Consider the following 17,114-nt stretch of genomic DNA (forward strand, 5'->3'; position numbering starts at 1 on the left):
TATATCTAATCAAGCATGTTGCATATCATTCAGGCTGGATTAAATAGGAGCTTTATTTTTTTGCTTGTTTGTTTCCTTCTCACCTGGTAATGTCACCGTTGAAGTCTTTTGCCCCAGTGTTCTTTGGGTGCAGTGAGGAGTAAGGGTGTGCCTGATTTGTCCGGTTCATTTACAAATTTTCAAATTTGCGTTTATAAATTTACAGTTATCCCAGAGAATTTAGATGTTTTGGAAGCAACTGTAAAACATTTCAGTTAATTTCTTTCAGGCATTGCAGGTAAGAAATATGCCAGTTCTTCTCTCAGTTCTGGGTTAAGTGTCTATTTTGAGACTGTAGTCACAAGTTCGTTAAAAAGGATAATGGGAATTTAAATCCTTCTCTGTCTAGTCTTGGAGATGTTATTAGGGATTAAGCCTTCTTAGGCGAGTTTTCATGGACAGTACATAGAAGAGAAAGTGTGTTTATTTCCCAGTTTGTGGGGCTTCAAAAAGTTTGTTACCTTGAAGGCTCATTGACTTTGAGGACTCTATGAACATACCTCTGTAAAGAACAGTTGTGCCTGAGCACAATCACTTTTGGTCCAACTGTGCAAATTGCAACAGATGATATAAAAGAAAAATGAGGTAAGAGGATGAAAGAATAATAAAAAGTCACAGCTATTGTTTGGTTTTTTGTTTTTTAATCTGCTTACCTAACTTCAGAACCAACAAAACTGTCTTATAATTAACATAAGTGTTGATACCTGTAGAGCTTATTAGTATTTTCATTTTTTTCTCATGCAGCTTTCTGAATACCTTACACATCCTTCAGTTTCCTGACATATGTTCCACACACATTTATTCAAACAGTTTGTTTTAATTTGTTCTCTGAAATACTTCTTGTTTGCTTTTAAATTTCTTTATTTTGTCAATAGTGGTTACAGGCACAATTCCAAAGCCTTTTTATATTCTGTCACTGAAGGTCATTCCCTAGAAAAGACATGCAGTTCTTGATGGCAGAGAGGAGCAGCATGAAATTTTATTACTGACTGTCAAAGAATTTTGATTGGCTTGCTTGGATCCTTCTATTCATCCTGTTAATTGCAAGTCAAGTAATAGGCAATTCTCAATCTTTAGGATTTTGCCTTCTTCCCTTCATTGCCTAGGCTTATGCTCTGTATGTGAGGCTGCTGAGAGGAGCCATCTCCTGGTGTAGTCTGGACACTTTCTAAGACAAATGATGTAGTCAGTCTCTTATTGTGTCTCTTGACATACAAGTTTAGTGTGCAGTTCATTTCTTCTCTTTTTCTGTTGTGTCATTTGATGCATGGGGTTTCTTGTTCTAGGACAGGGGAAGGTTGGGTTTGGGTCCATCTCACCAGCCACTGTCTGTGGGACACTGTGGGTCTAATGTTTGGCCTGATTAGGATACGGCTGGGCTGTGCTACTCTGGTTTTACAGCAATAGTCTGTATACAGCTCGGTTAGTCAGCTTGCAGAACCTATGTACAGTCATTCAGCTGGGAAGTTAACCTGTTGGGCCTTTCCTGAAGTTACACTAGAGTGTTTTATATCTAGAGTTATTGGAAAAGGAAGGAAAAACTTCAGTTTATCAGCACCTTAGCAAAAACCAAGGAACCTGCAAGAGGCTCTTACTTTTTTGATACTTTCCAAGATTTGTGAGTTGTATGTGTTCTGTTGTAGTCTCAAATATTAGGAGTAATATTTTATGTTCATAGAGTGTCAAACTTTCAGTAGATTTTGTTGTCTAGTGCCCTAAGTTTGTGAGGTAAAGATGATCTTAAAGGCTCTGCATTAAAAGTTGGTGTGTCTATTCAGTCCTGTAGCAGTGATTGCCTAGTAAGATGGAGGATTGTGGTACCTGCTGAGTGTTTCTTGTGATTGCTCCCAAGCTAGTAAAAGGCAGAGGAAAGGGCCGGATGTGGTTTTGAGGCTTAAGACCATTTTTGTTCAAATTATGAAAGCATGTGGAAAATTATGTACTGTTATGACATAATCCATACTTTTTCTAACATGATTTTGAAAAAATACTTTAAAAATATGGCTTCTCTAGTATTATTCATGATAACTTGTGAATAAATCCATTTCTGAATTAAAGCTGTCTTCAAGTAATAGAATACAACCTTGCTGCTACAAGTGGTGTTTAAACATTTTGACTACAAATACATCATAATGACATGGAAAGTAAATTTGATATTCTTTTTATAGAGTACTGTGATAATTTTCTTCAAAACCTTCAACCTTAAGAAACGTAACTTTGAACAAGGTATCTGAAGAGATCTTTAAGCAAGACTGAAATTTCAGCTTTAATATCAGACCTGCATATTAGTCTCTTCTTTCTTGTCTTTTTTTTACTAATGAAACCTCTGAAAGCTTTGTACTTGTACAGAGGAAATTATAATTGGGTATTTGAGAGTCAGAAGTAACCTTTATCCACAGAATGATGCATTGTGCTAGTGCTATAGTAGTGCTATAATTTGTACTGTTCCTCTGGCACTCTCCAGAGGCTCTGGTCTGGAGATGGTATCTGAGGAGGAAGAGATTACTTCTGTTTGTTCATTTTTTTCTTACGTTGCTGGGGTTGTTTTCAGAAATGCAAATTGACGTTTTGAATTTTGAGTTTGATGGGAGCAGGACTGAGCCTGACAAATCAATATGCAAAGGCCAGGGCCGTCAGATGATAATAGCTTGCCTTCATTACCGACCAGTTTAGATTTGAACCAATGACCTAGAGGTGAAAAGCTCAGTATTGTATTACGAATCTTCTGATCTATCCATATGATCTCTTGTTTAAGGTCCCTGTAGTCCTCTTAAACAGAACATGCAGTAAATATTGAGCATCATTTGCACTTGTAAATATTAGAACAGTGTCCATTCCAGTTGTCTGCTGTGCGTGTGAGGACACTGCAGTTAAATATAGTAACAATTTCTTACACTCTCTGGCTTTTCATGAGAAACCCTCATAGAAATCCAACCATATGGCAAAACCCAGCATTATCCTAAAACCATTAACAAAGAACCTTTTGCTGCCATTAATGGGAAAATGAATCTACAGCTCTAAGTAGCCTATTGGGAGTTATTAACAACATCAGGCTACTGCTAAGAAAATGAACTTAAATAAAATATCATTAGGATCTGAGTCATCCCACCAACACTTCTGCATGTTGTATCCAAGTTGGTATTTATCTATGAAAGCCTTTTCAGAGTATATTATCTTTATTACTCCTCTACTTTTTTGATTCATTCAGTATCTTTAATGCTGTAAAAAAGTTTAATGGAAAACCATTTGCATGGATTTCATAAAATAGATTCAAAAAGTATTTGGAATGTGCAGACGGCTCATAAACTATTTTCCCATTCAGTCTGAGGTAAGATGTTCCTAGGCAACCTAGTGAGCAGGAGGAGGTCAACAAACGTAAATACTTGGGCAAGTGATTCTTAGTTTCTAAAGCTATTAAGTTACTGTCTACAAGTCACAGTTTCTGTGAGCTAGTGAAATAATAAAATTAGCATTTGTATGTGTTTGGATTGTCTTTTTATCTCCTTATCCCGTCTCCTCCAATCCTTAATCTCATTTGACCTCATATCAACTGACACTGTTGTTTCTGTATGGATTGATCTGCTGCCAAATCAAATATCGAGAGGTGAATATCCTACTGTCCCCTCACTATGGGAGCAAATTAGGTCTTTTTCCACTCCCAGACCATTAATTTTCATGTAGTTTAGAGGAATATAAGTTATTTTTGAGATCTCTGGGGGTTTTATTTCAAAATGTTGAAAATTGGCCAACTGATTCAAAAGGTATTGGTAGGAAACCTGTTTGGTCATATGCTTCTGTGGGCAACAAAAAAAAATTACTGCCAAGTTACTAGTGAAACAAGGCATATGATTATGCTGTGTGATGTATCCTTGGTGCAATTTGTTTTCTCCCTCTAGAGAGTATCAGCTAGAGCATCTCTCTTGGGGCAGTATTTTCCTTTTTGCCTAGCAATTTCTAGTAGACAGGATGTGAGCTGTATCTCTTTTGTAATTTTCCCCCCACTCCTTTGATGGCATTGAACTCATCTTCCAAGTGTTATGTTGCTGAAAGCAAAATATCTGAATCCTTGAGGGTTTTTGAGAATTGTAGAAATTAGGGTTTTAAAACTCATAGATACAATTTATGAATGTTTCCCTCTTTCAGATATCTCTCCAAACCTGAAATTCTACCTTTTTTTGTTTTTGTTTTGTTTTTCTTTGGGTGTTTTTTTTTGTTTTGTTTATTTTTGTTTTGTGGTTTGGGTGTTTTTTTAATACAGATAAGACTTCATTAAATTGTGGTTGTCTGTAAAAGTGTGACAGAAAGTGAACCCTGGTGATCTTTTAATTATTTTGCAATAAACTCTGGCTTTTTACATTCTGCCATAATTGATTTGATGTGTGCATTTGATCATGCATGCAGTCCTCGAATTTGAAGGGTAGAAGTCTGGCTTTTGGAATTGCTTTTCCCTTTTGTCTTTTACAACTCTGAAAATTCAGGCAGTTAAACTTGAACTGCTTTCCCATCCTGTTTAAATTGAAGCAGTAGAATGAGGGTTTATTGTGGATACCCGTTTTTAGAATGTAGTCAAGCTTGCTAGATGGTATAAACAGTTTAGTGCCATAAAGTGGCACAAAAGAGCAGGTTTGAATGTGTGCTTTGCAAATGGGCAGTACGTAACTTTTGGTTCAAAGGTAGAAGCAGGTAGGATGAACTGTCATAACCAATGGTCACACGTTAGTGTCTTGACTAGAGTGCTTTTCTTATGGAACACTTTGGCTCACCAAAATTTATGCAGAGGTACATGCTGCATGTTGTGTGTATGGTGGGAACAGTTCACATATGAGAAGCCTGCAGGGAATCAAGGGGAAATTAGCTTTCTTTATTTTTTTTATCCTACCTGCTTGTTTATTTCTCATACTTGGTAAATGGAAATCAGTATTTGTAGTAGATATTGTTTGGTGGATGTAATGCATATGGTTTAATTTTTTAAAAAATGATGTGATTTATTACATTTTGAATTTTGAAAATAATGAATGGACTAAAAATATGTAAGAGTGATTCAGATGTGGGAGAGTATTTGAAGAGGAGGAATCTTCTGTAAGTATTTCCACAAAACATGGAAATAAATGTGTTCTGGGAAATAGTTAATCAGTAAAGTGTGTCACAAAGCAGAGGATAGCAAAAGACTTTCTAATCCTCCAGTTTGTATTCCCAGTACAGTGAACTTATAAATTGATCAATAAACAACAGCTAATGCATCTCAGCATGTTGATACATGGGCTGTTACTGTGACATGGAAACAGGTTAATGTCCTCAGTAGATCTGCATGTTATTCAAGAAAATAGGTCATGGTGTAGGGGAAGGGGAGGGAAAATAAAAGAAAAAAAAGGTTGATTTTTTTTTTTACTCTTCCTATTCATTATAACATTTTCATTATGCTGCATCTGAAGTGTGCTAATGAATAGACAGCAAAACTTCATAAACATTGGGATGGTAAACTGCAGCACTCTCTCTGATGTCTGTTTTCGACACTTACCACAACAATCCATGCAGTACTTGTAACAGATGATATCTAGGGAGTTTATGTAAATACTTTTGAAGTATGCTAAAAAAAGGCATTGCCAGCAAAAACTTTAGCGTTCTTTGATTATGGATACTTGATAGATTTTAAATAGAGATTTTTTTTATTTTTCTCAAAGCAAATCAGGAAAAAATGCTGTGGTGTGAGTTTGGCAATGTTGTTTTCATTTAAGTGGTGCCTTTATGATATTCCTAATTTGTTTAAATTCTTGAAGACAGACAACTTCCACAGATATTTCAGGGAAGCTTTTCAAAACTTCGCTTTAGATACTTCTCTTAAAATGCATTGCATCAGAAGAGGATGGAGAAGGAGAGAATATCTCTTTCCTGTTAGCAAAAACTAGCTGGGTTTAAGACTGTAGTTTTATTATGGAAATAGCCACCTTATTTCGAAATATCTTCTGTTGTGCAAATGTGTTTTCTTTAAGGGCTCTTCATTTTTGGGAGAGATAAAAAGTTAGTTTAATTAATTTAGTATTTTATTTCTTCAATCAGTCCACATACTGTTGTTAATAATTGTAGCAGTGACAGTCAGCTGTATAATTATCACACAAATGAAGATATTTACCACTTCCCCATTATGCTTTCCTCTGTTCACTTTCTGCATGTGATGGATTCTCCTCTGCCTGTTTGTCTGCTATTGCAGCTGCAGCCTGGAAAGGTAACTGAGCAACTCCACTGTATTCAATTCTTCCCTGGTAGGAACCAGCAGAAACCACAGGCAGAAGATGGTAGAGCCTTGCTATCTCCACTAGAACAGACAATTTTCCAGGCTCAGGGATAGAGAGGGACGTTTTCAAATTGAAGTTGCTTTTTCTGATGGCATAGCTGCAGAAACATTTCTAGACAAAAGCAACAGTACTGGGAAAATCTTATTTTTCAGGATTATTCTGCAAAGGAACACTTGAGATTATTACTTCAATAAAACAATTGAAATACTGTTCTTGAGGTGAATTCTGTGAATTCTCAGTGGCATTTTCTTGTTTTCTGCATACTAAATTTTCACTCCTTCTGTGTAATGCCAGCGTATTGAGCTGATATGGGATTGCCAATATGTCTCTGCTTTAAATAGGACATAAAAATGTCTTCACTTGTCCAGTCAAACTAATGTTCTCATTTGGTTTCTGAAAATCACTCATAAATATGACATAGGAACTTTCCTCAGGAAGCATGTGACGTCCATTATCAATTTATGGACATAAATTAAAATAGGAAAGGTTTTGACTGGTGGTAAGGAAGATATTTTTCTCCACTCCATTGACAGCTGTACATTTGAATGAGAGGCAATCCAGTCTACATCCCTAGAGGATTTTAAGTCCCAGCTGGATAAAGCCCATAGCCACCTGATCTGACCTCTTGGTCATGCTTTCAGTGTGATGTTAGGTGATAAACCTCCTCTGGCATCCTTTCTAGCCTCAGTTTTTCTGTGGCTCTGATGTACTTGTTGATCACACTCATTTTCAGCATTCTTTCTTCCTAATTGCGTGAGCTGTTCATTTGGAGTGTTCAATCAATTCCTTTGGTAAGAATGGCATCACATGAGACTGGAGAATTTGAGGCATCAGCTCAGGGGGAAAGGGAGTGCAGCAAATTGCTGTCCAACTGTCTTGATAAGCAGCTGCGGCTGTGGACAGATAACTCCTGCCTTAAAGAATATTTCTATGAAGATTTAGTCTAGATTAAACCATTTTCCTAAGAGGACTTAACCAAACGATGAAATTCTTTGTTCTAAATTTTAATAAATTATGCAGGACCTTGACTAAGCAAACATAAATTTTTGTACAAGAAATAGATGATTCTCACACATTATATAATATTCAGAAAAAGTTGTAATTGTGGGTAGGACATAGCATAACTTGGATATTATGCAGGCAAGAAGAATTAGAGCAAGGGAGCCAGCACATTGTTTCTTCTAATAAAACAGACAGAATTTCAGAAGAGTTTAGTAGGGTTCCTAAGCAGGAAGTCACTGAAGCATTGTATAATGTGCCTGTTGCTGAGATAGTTGCTGCAAATAAATGACTAAATGTGTTTGGTTTCCTTTTTTTTTTTCTTTTGTTACTGATATAAACAAAGAAGAAGGCCAAAAAGAAATTTTGTTAAAATGCTGTCAACTGTTGAGCAGACTGAACTGCATAAATGTTTTTCAAGAATAGCATTGTCAGTTACTTTTGATTCTTTGGTAAGACAGGAAAGATGCATTTAGATTTAAAAACTAATCTCTTTGGGAGATTTTTTTTGAGACTATGAAAAATCCCTTTGTCTTCAGAGTCAGAGTTGGAATAAGATGGGAAAAAATATAGAAACATTCATAATTCATGCCTGTAAGTATAACTAATAGCATTTTATGAAGAGGTTAATACCTGATATAAGTTACAACGGGGAGGAAGAAGTCTTATTTCTCTATCTAATAGTAATATTTTTTTTAAAAAACTGGTCCTAGACTTTAATCGGGTCACTTTTCTTTTAAATACCCACTTTTGATTCTAGTGTAATCTTTTGGTGTGGGATGAAGATCAAATAGTTGATTTCTCATGTGCATGTTTTTAAGGAGATCTCCAGGTTGAGGGCCTGCCTGCCCCAGCAGAACTGCTGGTGCTGCTTGGGGATGTTCTGCATTGCCGGTCTGCTTTGCCAGATCACTTCCACAGAAAGAGGTGATGGCAGTGCTTTCTGGTGTGAATGCCAAAGTGAGATCCAGCTGCTTGTTTTGGACTGCACACAGGTGGTACAAACTGAAAAACAGATAAAAAATATCTTGCCCCTTACATTCCCCAATAATGATCTGATATCTGTCCTCCCACATGATGACTATAGGCAATAAATAGAATTTTAGCACATAAATTAGTGTTTGAATTTTTCTTCCTCTGCCCACTCCCATTATTTAGGTGTGTAGTCACGCAGTTTTAATTCTGCCAACATTCTTTTTTCTTAAAAAAATAAAAATCCAAACAGCTACTGAATATAGAGGAAAATGGCGTCAAATGAAACAAAGGATCTTCAATTCTCTCCCTTTTTATTAATATCAACTGGTTTGGTTTGTGTGGGTTTTAAAATATGTTTATTTTTTCTTTGTCAGGGTGGGGAGAAGTTGCCTTGGCTGCTTACCAAAGGAATTTTCCATCAACTGATAATATTCCCACATAAATGAGAAGCAGTGATCATGATTTTGAATCCGTTAAGAGCTAGTGAAGGCCAACTCTGGCCTGCTCTAAAGAGGTTGTGGAAAAATTCTTGACTTTAATAAACCCTCAGTCTCTTAATGAAGGCCACCTTTTTTATGTTGTTATCCCTGGGTGCCCTAACTCAGGACAGCATGAAGACTCTTTATTACTAGTGCTGTCCTTAACTCTTCCTCTCATAAGCAGTTTAGCTACTCAGAAGAAATAGAAAAAGTAGCACAAAGTTCACTCCTTGAACAAAAAGTGTGTTTGCAACAGTAGCTGGTAGTAGGTCTTTCTTTGTGGTTTTTCAATCAGCTTTCACAAAGGATTTTGTTATTGATCTGAGAGAAACATAATAATATTAATGTAACACTACATAGATAAGTCTACACAAAGCCAATCACTGGAATTCTGGCTTTTGAAACACTTGTAACTTTGGACACTTGTAACTTTCAGAACTTCCCGAAAAAGCTAACGGTCAAACAGGTGTTCGTGTCAACTTTTTTCTCCTGTTTGGGCTTTACAAAATAAATGGCACACCTGCAAAGTCTAATTACTTAGTAGTTCCTTCAAGTGTTTAGCACTACTTGCAGGGTGTAATTATCCAGCTGATTATAGAGCAGGAAAATAATGTTCTGCCTCAAAGGCATTCACTTAAATGTCTTGGTTTCTGAATTTGGGGACAGAGGGTGAAGCATGTGTCTGTGTTTGCCTATCGTCTCCATGTTCTTTGGGAAATGCAAAGCCAAATCCAGTGCCTTCCTTTAAACTTACCTGGACTTAATGTCACAACTTACCCCATTTGCAGATTGAGATCTTGAAATCATGGTTTTGAAAATTGAAAGTTGAAGTAGGAAAATTATCACTGCCAAAATTCCGTTTGACATTTTTATAAAGAAACCTGTGCTGGAGGAAATACTTCGTGTATTTTCAGGGCAGAATTGCTTTGGAGATTCTTTAAAAGGGTTGTTAGGGAAATTTTTCCTCTGTTGCACTAAGATTTTTTTAAATGGATACTGGCGCTGCCAAAATTATTTGGAATTTAGACAAAGATAATGTATATCAGGATTTGTCTCCACTTTAATGATGTCAGTTCTGCTTCCACAACTAGAGTAGCCTCTTTCTTGCTGACAGAAGTTTCTACCAGGAGCGAATTTCTGTGATTTCAGTGGCTGTTGCTGCCTTAGGCAGCAATCCATGACTGGAATTGCAGACATGTTTACAACTGGAATCAGTCCTGCTTTCTTAGGTTGTTTAAATTTCAGCCTTGTAAGCTTTGTATTCCTATTGAATGGTATAACAGAAAGATATGTTTACTGGTACTTTTGGATTTTGGGATACAGCCAGGATACCAACACTGAAAGCTTTGTGTTATGCATGACATAAATTTTATATGTCACTTCATTGCATATTTAGTTATGTTTTAGTTAGAAATATAACTCTACCTAGTAGATAATCAAGTAGAATTGCTAGGCAAAGTATTAGAGTGCATGTTTTAAATGGTGTAAATTTGCAAGATATAATAACAAAAAGCAACAATATCTATTATGTAAGTAATTGGGAAATAAATTTATGTGCATTGCATCTTTACACTTTATGCAATTTCTACCTCTTTTGAAAAGTGCAGTGACATCACTTGCTTACTCAGCTCTTCTGTATCCTTTGCAGTAAGGAGAATTAAAATAGGAAAATTCAGAAGAACTTGAGTTAGGTGTTTGGATTTCAGACATTTGTGAGCCTTAATACCGAGTTTGCTCATTGCAGGTTTTGCAACCAGTTTTTAAGTTGCAAAGCTGTTCATCTATCAAAGGGGAAGCAAATACAAAGGAGAGGAGGTTGGTGGACTGGTAAATACTTAAGAAAGGAGTATGTACAATTTATTTTGCTTCAATAATGTCTTTATGTTTAGCTTATTCATTCAAATAGGAACTCTTGGTGGGCTGGTACTGTGGAAAAGATGATGACAGTTAACATTTCAGAGGAATGAGAACCGGGCCTGCATTAGTTTCAACTCAGTATTTATTGCATCAGCGTCCATTCCAGCCTTCCCTGTCAAATTGTACATAGCTGTTACCCAGGCATGGTGATGCATGTGTTGTAGTCAGGGTCAGCTGCTTTATACGGCACCACTCGTTGCTGCTTGTGAGGGATGTCCACAAACAAGGCTTCGTCTGAAAAGCAAGGAGTTGAAGATTTATTTCTTGTCTTTGCTACATAAGCAGGCAGAATTCTTTTTACTGTTTGAAAATTCAAATTAATTTGAATTTGTCCAGAACTCAGTTCTGGACATGTTTTTTAGCTTTTCTTTTTTACTGGAATTCTGTTTGGAGTCTTTCAATGCAGATATTTCAACAAAATTAACTTTGGCATCGTATCAGAAGTAGCCAGAATTGATGGGCACGGAGGCTTGGCTTGTCAGAAGATGTTAGTGTAGAACTCAGAATAAAATTTGGGTGTTCTGGCTGTTCCAGTGCTGTCACATTCCCAGTTCAGTGAGAAGAGGAACCAGATCTTGAACTGTCTGTCTTCTTACAGAAATAGTTCTAGAATCTGTTACATTCTACTGGGGTGGAAATTCTTGGAGGATATGTGAAGTAGCATAATGAAACATTACAATGAATTCTTTTGAGTTAGCAAATGATTTTGCTAGTGTAACTTGTGTACATATCTATACACAAGAGACAAAAATTGGATTTAATTACAAAGATCACCTTCACAGAACAGGCTTTCTCTGGACAGTAATCAGCAGGAATTATTTCTTGTTATGGGTCCTGACCATATAGAAAGGATACAACTGAGCTTGCAGCTGAAACTAAGCGTAAACAAGCATTGTAAATACAGACTGCACTAACTATTCAAGTTATGTTAAATGAATTTTCAAACTAAATATGTGTTTGTATTTAATTCCAGTGTGAATGTGAATAGAGCAGATGTGTTATATTCACATACTATCATGTAGCGGACAGTGAACTAAATAGGAGAGAGTTCTTACTTCTTTCCAAGTTTAAAGGTGGTATTAGGAGCCTGCATCAATGTGATTTTTTTTCTATCAATAGCTGTCACATATATGAAGCAGTGGTACAAAGTCTGCAAGGAGATGTGCCTCTTATTATGAAAATTTTCCTAAACACATTAAGTTCTTGAGCTCTGAGTTGAAATGATTGTTATGGGAACTAGTAATCAGTCTACTTAATGTAAAAGAAAAATCAAACAGTTAGTATTTAATATCTGTTCCAAAATATACTGAATGCCAGCCCACTTCAAATTGCTATCTCATTAATGATTTAGTTGTGATTAGTGATTAATATTAGTGTTCAAGATTAATATAATTTGTAACATTATTACTATCTTCTAAACATTAACCCTTTAGTGTGCCTATAATAAAAAAAGCAAATAAGCAAGCAAACAAAATCCTTCTCCAAAATCCCACCAGTTGAAACCTGAATATTTGTCCTTGTAAATTACTTTATCTCATCAGGAAAAAATGTGGTAAGATGTAAATTGGTGACTGACCAGTTTCAGTGTAAGTTTTCTTTTGTTATGTTGTCTGAGATTTCACTGAGAATATATATAGTTAATTCACTAGTGGTTTATACTAAGTTGTTTTGCTTCTCAGGGTAATTGGACTGGAAATGCATTAGTCGGTTAATGCAGTTCAGCTGGTGGTCAGTATCTTGTTAAGTCATGATAAATCAGTGTTTTAGCCTTTTCCTTGTGAGGGGGATAAAGTAGGCATGTCAGGTGTTTTTTCCTCTTCAAAAATGTTTTTTTTTGCGCTTTTAATGAAATAAAGTCAGATACTTCCCAACAGCTAAGCATTCATTTGCTACATTCACCTACACAAATAGTATTTTTATTATTTTTCTTCTAATGTTAAACTTGTTAGATTTTGCTCTGTTGTTTTATAAAGTATTGCCATAAAATTATACAATGTGTCAGATTAATTTTGGATAATCTTAAGGGAACTAATTAATTTTGTAGATACTTTTGCATCCTAAGTATTTCTATTATTTTACAGTTGTATTGCACTATTTTACTTCCTTTAGTCTCTGATATTTTTGGGAAGATTAAACTTCAATGAAGGGAAGGGCCAGAAGGCTATGAGTACGCTTAGTGTACATGAAAGATAATGATAAGTTTTTCTGTTTTATGTAATCATTGTATAATTCTTGTGAAAAGGAAATAAACAATTTGGGTGCATGGTGAATAACCTACAATATGCTTAAGAAAACATAGGAATTAGTTATCTTTAACTCATGTATTTTAAACTTTTTTCTTCCTGTTCTTTGTTACTATTTTAAAATAATGTAATCAAATATTTACATCTTAAACTGCCACATATACATGTACTATAATAAGGGTATTATTACGCAGTTTAATTTTTGGGCAGGGACAGCAAGTTACTAACGTTTTAAAAATAATAGTACAACAATGTAGGAGTGTACAAAAGGGTTGTTGGGTTTGTGTGCTGTGCTATCAACACTGTGAGAGCCATCATATCTGTAGGATCATTTGTGTCAGGCTTAATCCTGTTTTGTTTTTTTTAATCTGCAATCCCTTTTTCAGGGTATATGCATGAATTTTGTGAACAAAGTACTGTGTGTGTGTGTGTGTGTGTCCCATCCAACCCAGCTCCGTCTGCCCGGCTGGCTGTAGAGACAGATTTCATAATGGACACAGAAACGACGCTAATCTGCTACAAACGATCTGGTAATTGTTCTCCCTTGCTGGTGTGATTGCTAAGTGGATTGCAGAGCTCTGGTTCTGTTCCTGTCTCAGTGCGGCTCTGCTGTGTTGGCATTGCACTAGGGGTGGCCATCCCAGTGGGAAGTGTCCATTCCTTCTGCAGGGCCCTGTCCTGCCCTTGCCGGAGGCTGCAGAGCCTGGGGCAGCCCTGGAGCATCGCTGCCCTCTGAGCTGCACTCACCGCAGTGCCCTCCTAGCAGCCACAGAGCCATGGCTCTTCATAGGCAGCACAGTTTTGTAAGATGGACTAGAAGTAAGAACTATGAAAATACCTTTAAGAGGAGGATAAATGAGCAGCAGTTAGCACACGGAGGAAATAAAACACATACTTTTTAGTATGCAAAATCTACTGGGGTACGTTATTTATTAGGTTGGATCCTGATGACATGCATCCTTTGATTGGTTAAGAAAAAAAAGTGATGGAAGCTTTCTCAATATAGCTAGCTGCCCTTTGAGATGCTTTAACACTTGAAAATGTAAAGAGAGTGGGTAAAGAGAGGAAAGGTCTATAATTTCCTGTCTTCCACATTTTGAACAAATTCTTGCAGAAAGCATAAGCCTCAGGGAGACAACAGGAGAATGAGGCACAAGTATGATGAATTTAGGAAGAGTAAATAGTCCTGCCAGTCTTACAGTCCTTACAGTTTCTTCTGTAATATGACAATAAGGCCAGCAAATTGACAGGAAAAGTGTGACTGTTAGTAATTTTCATGTTAGTGAGCTCTCTGGCAGTGTTTCTTGCTATAATACTGCAGACAAGGGAAGAAATGTGACCTGAAAGAAACTCTTGCAGAGTAGGAGCAAGACTTGGTGGATGACTGTGCCTAGTAGGTGGTTACTAATGATCGTCTGTCAGAATGAAATGGTTGTATTGAATGCGGATCTGCCACGGTCTGTTGGGTCTGTACTCATTCTGCTTCATTTCAGTCTTCCTGTTAATGACCTTGATGATAGAATAGAGAGTGTGCTTACAAAATTGATTCACTAAAAACGCCCCTGGAACTTGGAGGGAATATATACATACATAGGACACAATTTTATGAGCACAAAATTATTTTGAGAAATTTAAAAAAATCTTAGGAGATAAATAGTGACAGATTGAAGTTCTACACTTAACAGAAATCATGAATACATGATTAGACTATAGGGAACAAGTAGTTAGATTATAATTCTCCAGAATTCCTGATGTAAAAGGCCAAATGTTATACCAGGAGGGATAAAAAGATACAAAACAATTTTTTTTATTATTTTTTTTTTAATCCATGTGTAAGTCCTCTCCTGAAGTGTTGCATCTCGCTAGGGCAAATGCCCTAAGGAAATAGAGTTCACCTGAGCAGAGTTTGGGAGAAGAGTAATCAAATAATTTGAGTTCTAGAAAATGAGGCCTAATTGGAAAGACTGAAATAATTTGAACTAGGGAGAGGAGTGAGTGCGCAAGTGCCAGAAAGAGAACCAGAAGGCATAATTTTGTGGGTATGTGGTAGGCAATTTCAGGAAGGGAGGAAGTTGTTTGGTACAAAGCCTATCCATGAGAAAAAAGGAAAGATGAGTGATCTTAAAATGTTGCAAAAACCGTAGCTTAGGTCTCATCACGAGCAAAGGACTGGTTGCTGAGATAGCTGACTGTTCTTTCTCCTCAAGAATTTTATTTAGCTGTTTTTTGAACAACAACATTATTTTAAGATTGATGAACAGTACATATAGCCTTTTGGAATGTTACTGAGTAAAAAATTAACACTTTGTTCGTGGAGACAATTTACCCTGTGACAGTATCTGCTTGACAAAATTGTGATGCAATCAGTCTCCATACTGCCAGTCCTTTGAGTTCTAACAGCCTCTAACTCAGTAGCCTAATCTTTTTTTTTGTTGATATCTCACTATGCAAGTAAGAGTTGTACCACACGAGATTTTCAACTCTTTTTTCCTTTTCAAGGGCCCTTAACAAGCCTGTCAGTAGTTAACTTTTATTTCTTTCTCATTTTCATAATGACTTCAGTTGTTTCTCCAGCACTCTGGGTACTGGACGTATTATTAGCATATGAAAACAAGGAGTGTACTGTTGGTAATTGTTTTGTTTATAAAATCTTTCTCAGTTTCCATTGTCCATTTCTCCACTAAGAAATGGATACAGCTTCAGTTACCTGGGGGTGTAACATATGTTGTTAGTATACTTCGAGCCTGTATTTGCATTGTTATACCCTGGAATATGTGTCTTTAATCATCGCAGTTGGAAATTACCTTACTTAGCATTTTTAGTTTCTGTTTGCTCAGAGAGGTTTTGTGAGTCAAAGCCAACAGCCTCTGTACAGTGTAGCCAGCCAAACCTGAATTTTGCGCCTGAGAATGGAATTTGTCACAGCTCCAAGCAGTTTTTAATGGAGCTTCTTGTTAAAGTAAATGTGAAGGAAATACCAGCATTTCAGTATTCCTTATCTCTAATAACTTATTAAGAGCTGCTTTCAATGCCTACTATTTCCCTTCCTTTCTCCCATGGGCAGTCTTCACACACAGTCTGGTATGGAAGCATTAGGAGTTCAGCATCCTGCAGGGAGACACTGGAGCTTTTAAGAGGTGGAGGTTTTTGCATGTTACAGAAAGGATCAGGGTGACTTAAAAATACTTGTTTTGGTTCTGAGGGGATCATTTGAACTCCCTCTCTCTCTCCTCTGCTACTGTTTTGCTTCTCCATCACATAGAGAATTTGGGCTAAGTGCTCTAAGTTCTATTATTTTTACTGCATCACATACCTTGCTTTCCTAGATGGATGTTTGTGTTCATATTGTCTGCAAGAAAAGTTACTGTTGACATTGATTATTTAAATATTGATAATAAGCTTTCAAATTTCCAGACAAATCTATGTGGAAAACTCATAGGTTGGTGCTTTTTCAAGCTCTGGTCATATTTTAATGGTATTATTTTTAACCACCAGAGCCAGAAACTCTTGCTTTAAAGTAGAAAATGTAGAGTTAGTTGTATGAATCTAGTAGGTGATATCGATACTAGGAATAAATAGGAGGACCCTTACTGTAGTGGAATGCAAAGTAAGACAGTTATTGTCCATGAAGACTTAGTGATAAAATAATCTTTGAAAAATATGCCCCAAATACTAAGCCTCAGAGAGAATGCCAATAGCATCTGCCACTGGAACTGGAGGGTAAGACTGCTACGTAGGAGGAATGTGTAATAAAGAGATGCCATAGTATGGAACTTGCAGGATGCTGCAGCCTCATCAACCAGCTCTAAGTACTGGGTGTAGGAGGCCAAACCAGCATTTGGTGTGATTCAAATGATGTACTTAAGAAGGCCTGGGGTTTAGGAGTGCTGTGATGCTGCTGAGCTGGGAGCTGAGCTGATGCCAGTGCCCGAGGTTAGGACACTACAGTTGCATTTCCCTTGCATGGTTGGAATGAAATTTACAGCAGCAAATGGCTGCTTATCAATGGATAATTTCATGTTGTATCTTCTCTATTGTTTTTGAAAGCCATAGGTAGATCAGAAAACCCATAGCTTTATTTTTTCTTAGACTTGGAATGTACATGCTTTAAATAATGTAGGTTTCTGGAACTGGAGTTCCTTGTTTAGCTGCATTTGCAAATCTACCGA

The 17,114-nt window shown here is 36.7% G+C and overlaps 1 protein-coding gene across 1 annotated transcript in view; it reads left to right on the top strand.

Annotated features, from left to right (window-relative positions):
• The window catches only part of USP54 (ubiquitin specific peptidase 54), a 91,990-nt gene that overhangs the window by 1,326 nt on the left and 73,550 nt on the right, over window positions 1–17,114 (top strand). The gene's annotated exons all lie outside the window — the stretch shown is intronic.

Source organism: Camarhynchus parvulus, chromosome 6, assembly GCF_901933205.1.
Source record: "Camarhynchus parvulus chromosome 6, STF_HiC, whole genome shotgun sequence".
Classification (NCBI taxonomy): domain Eukaryota; kingdom Metazoa; phylum Chordata; class Aves; order Passeriformes; family Thraupidae; genus Camarhynchus; species Camarhynchus parvulus.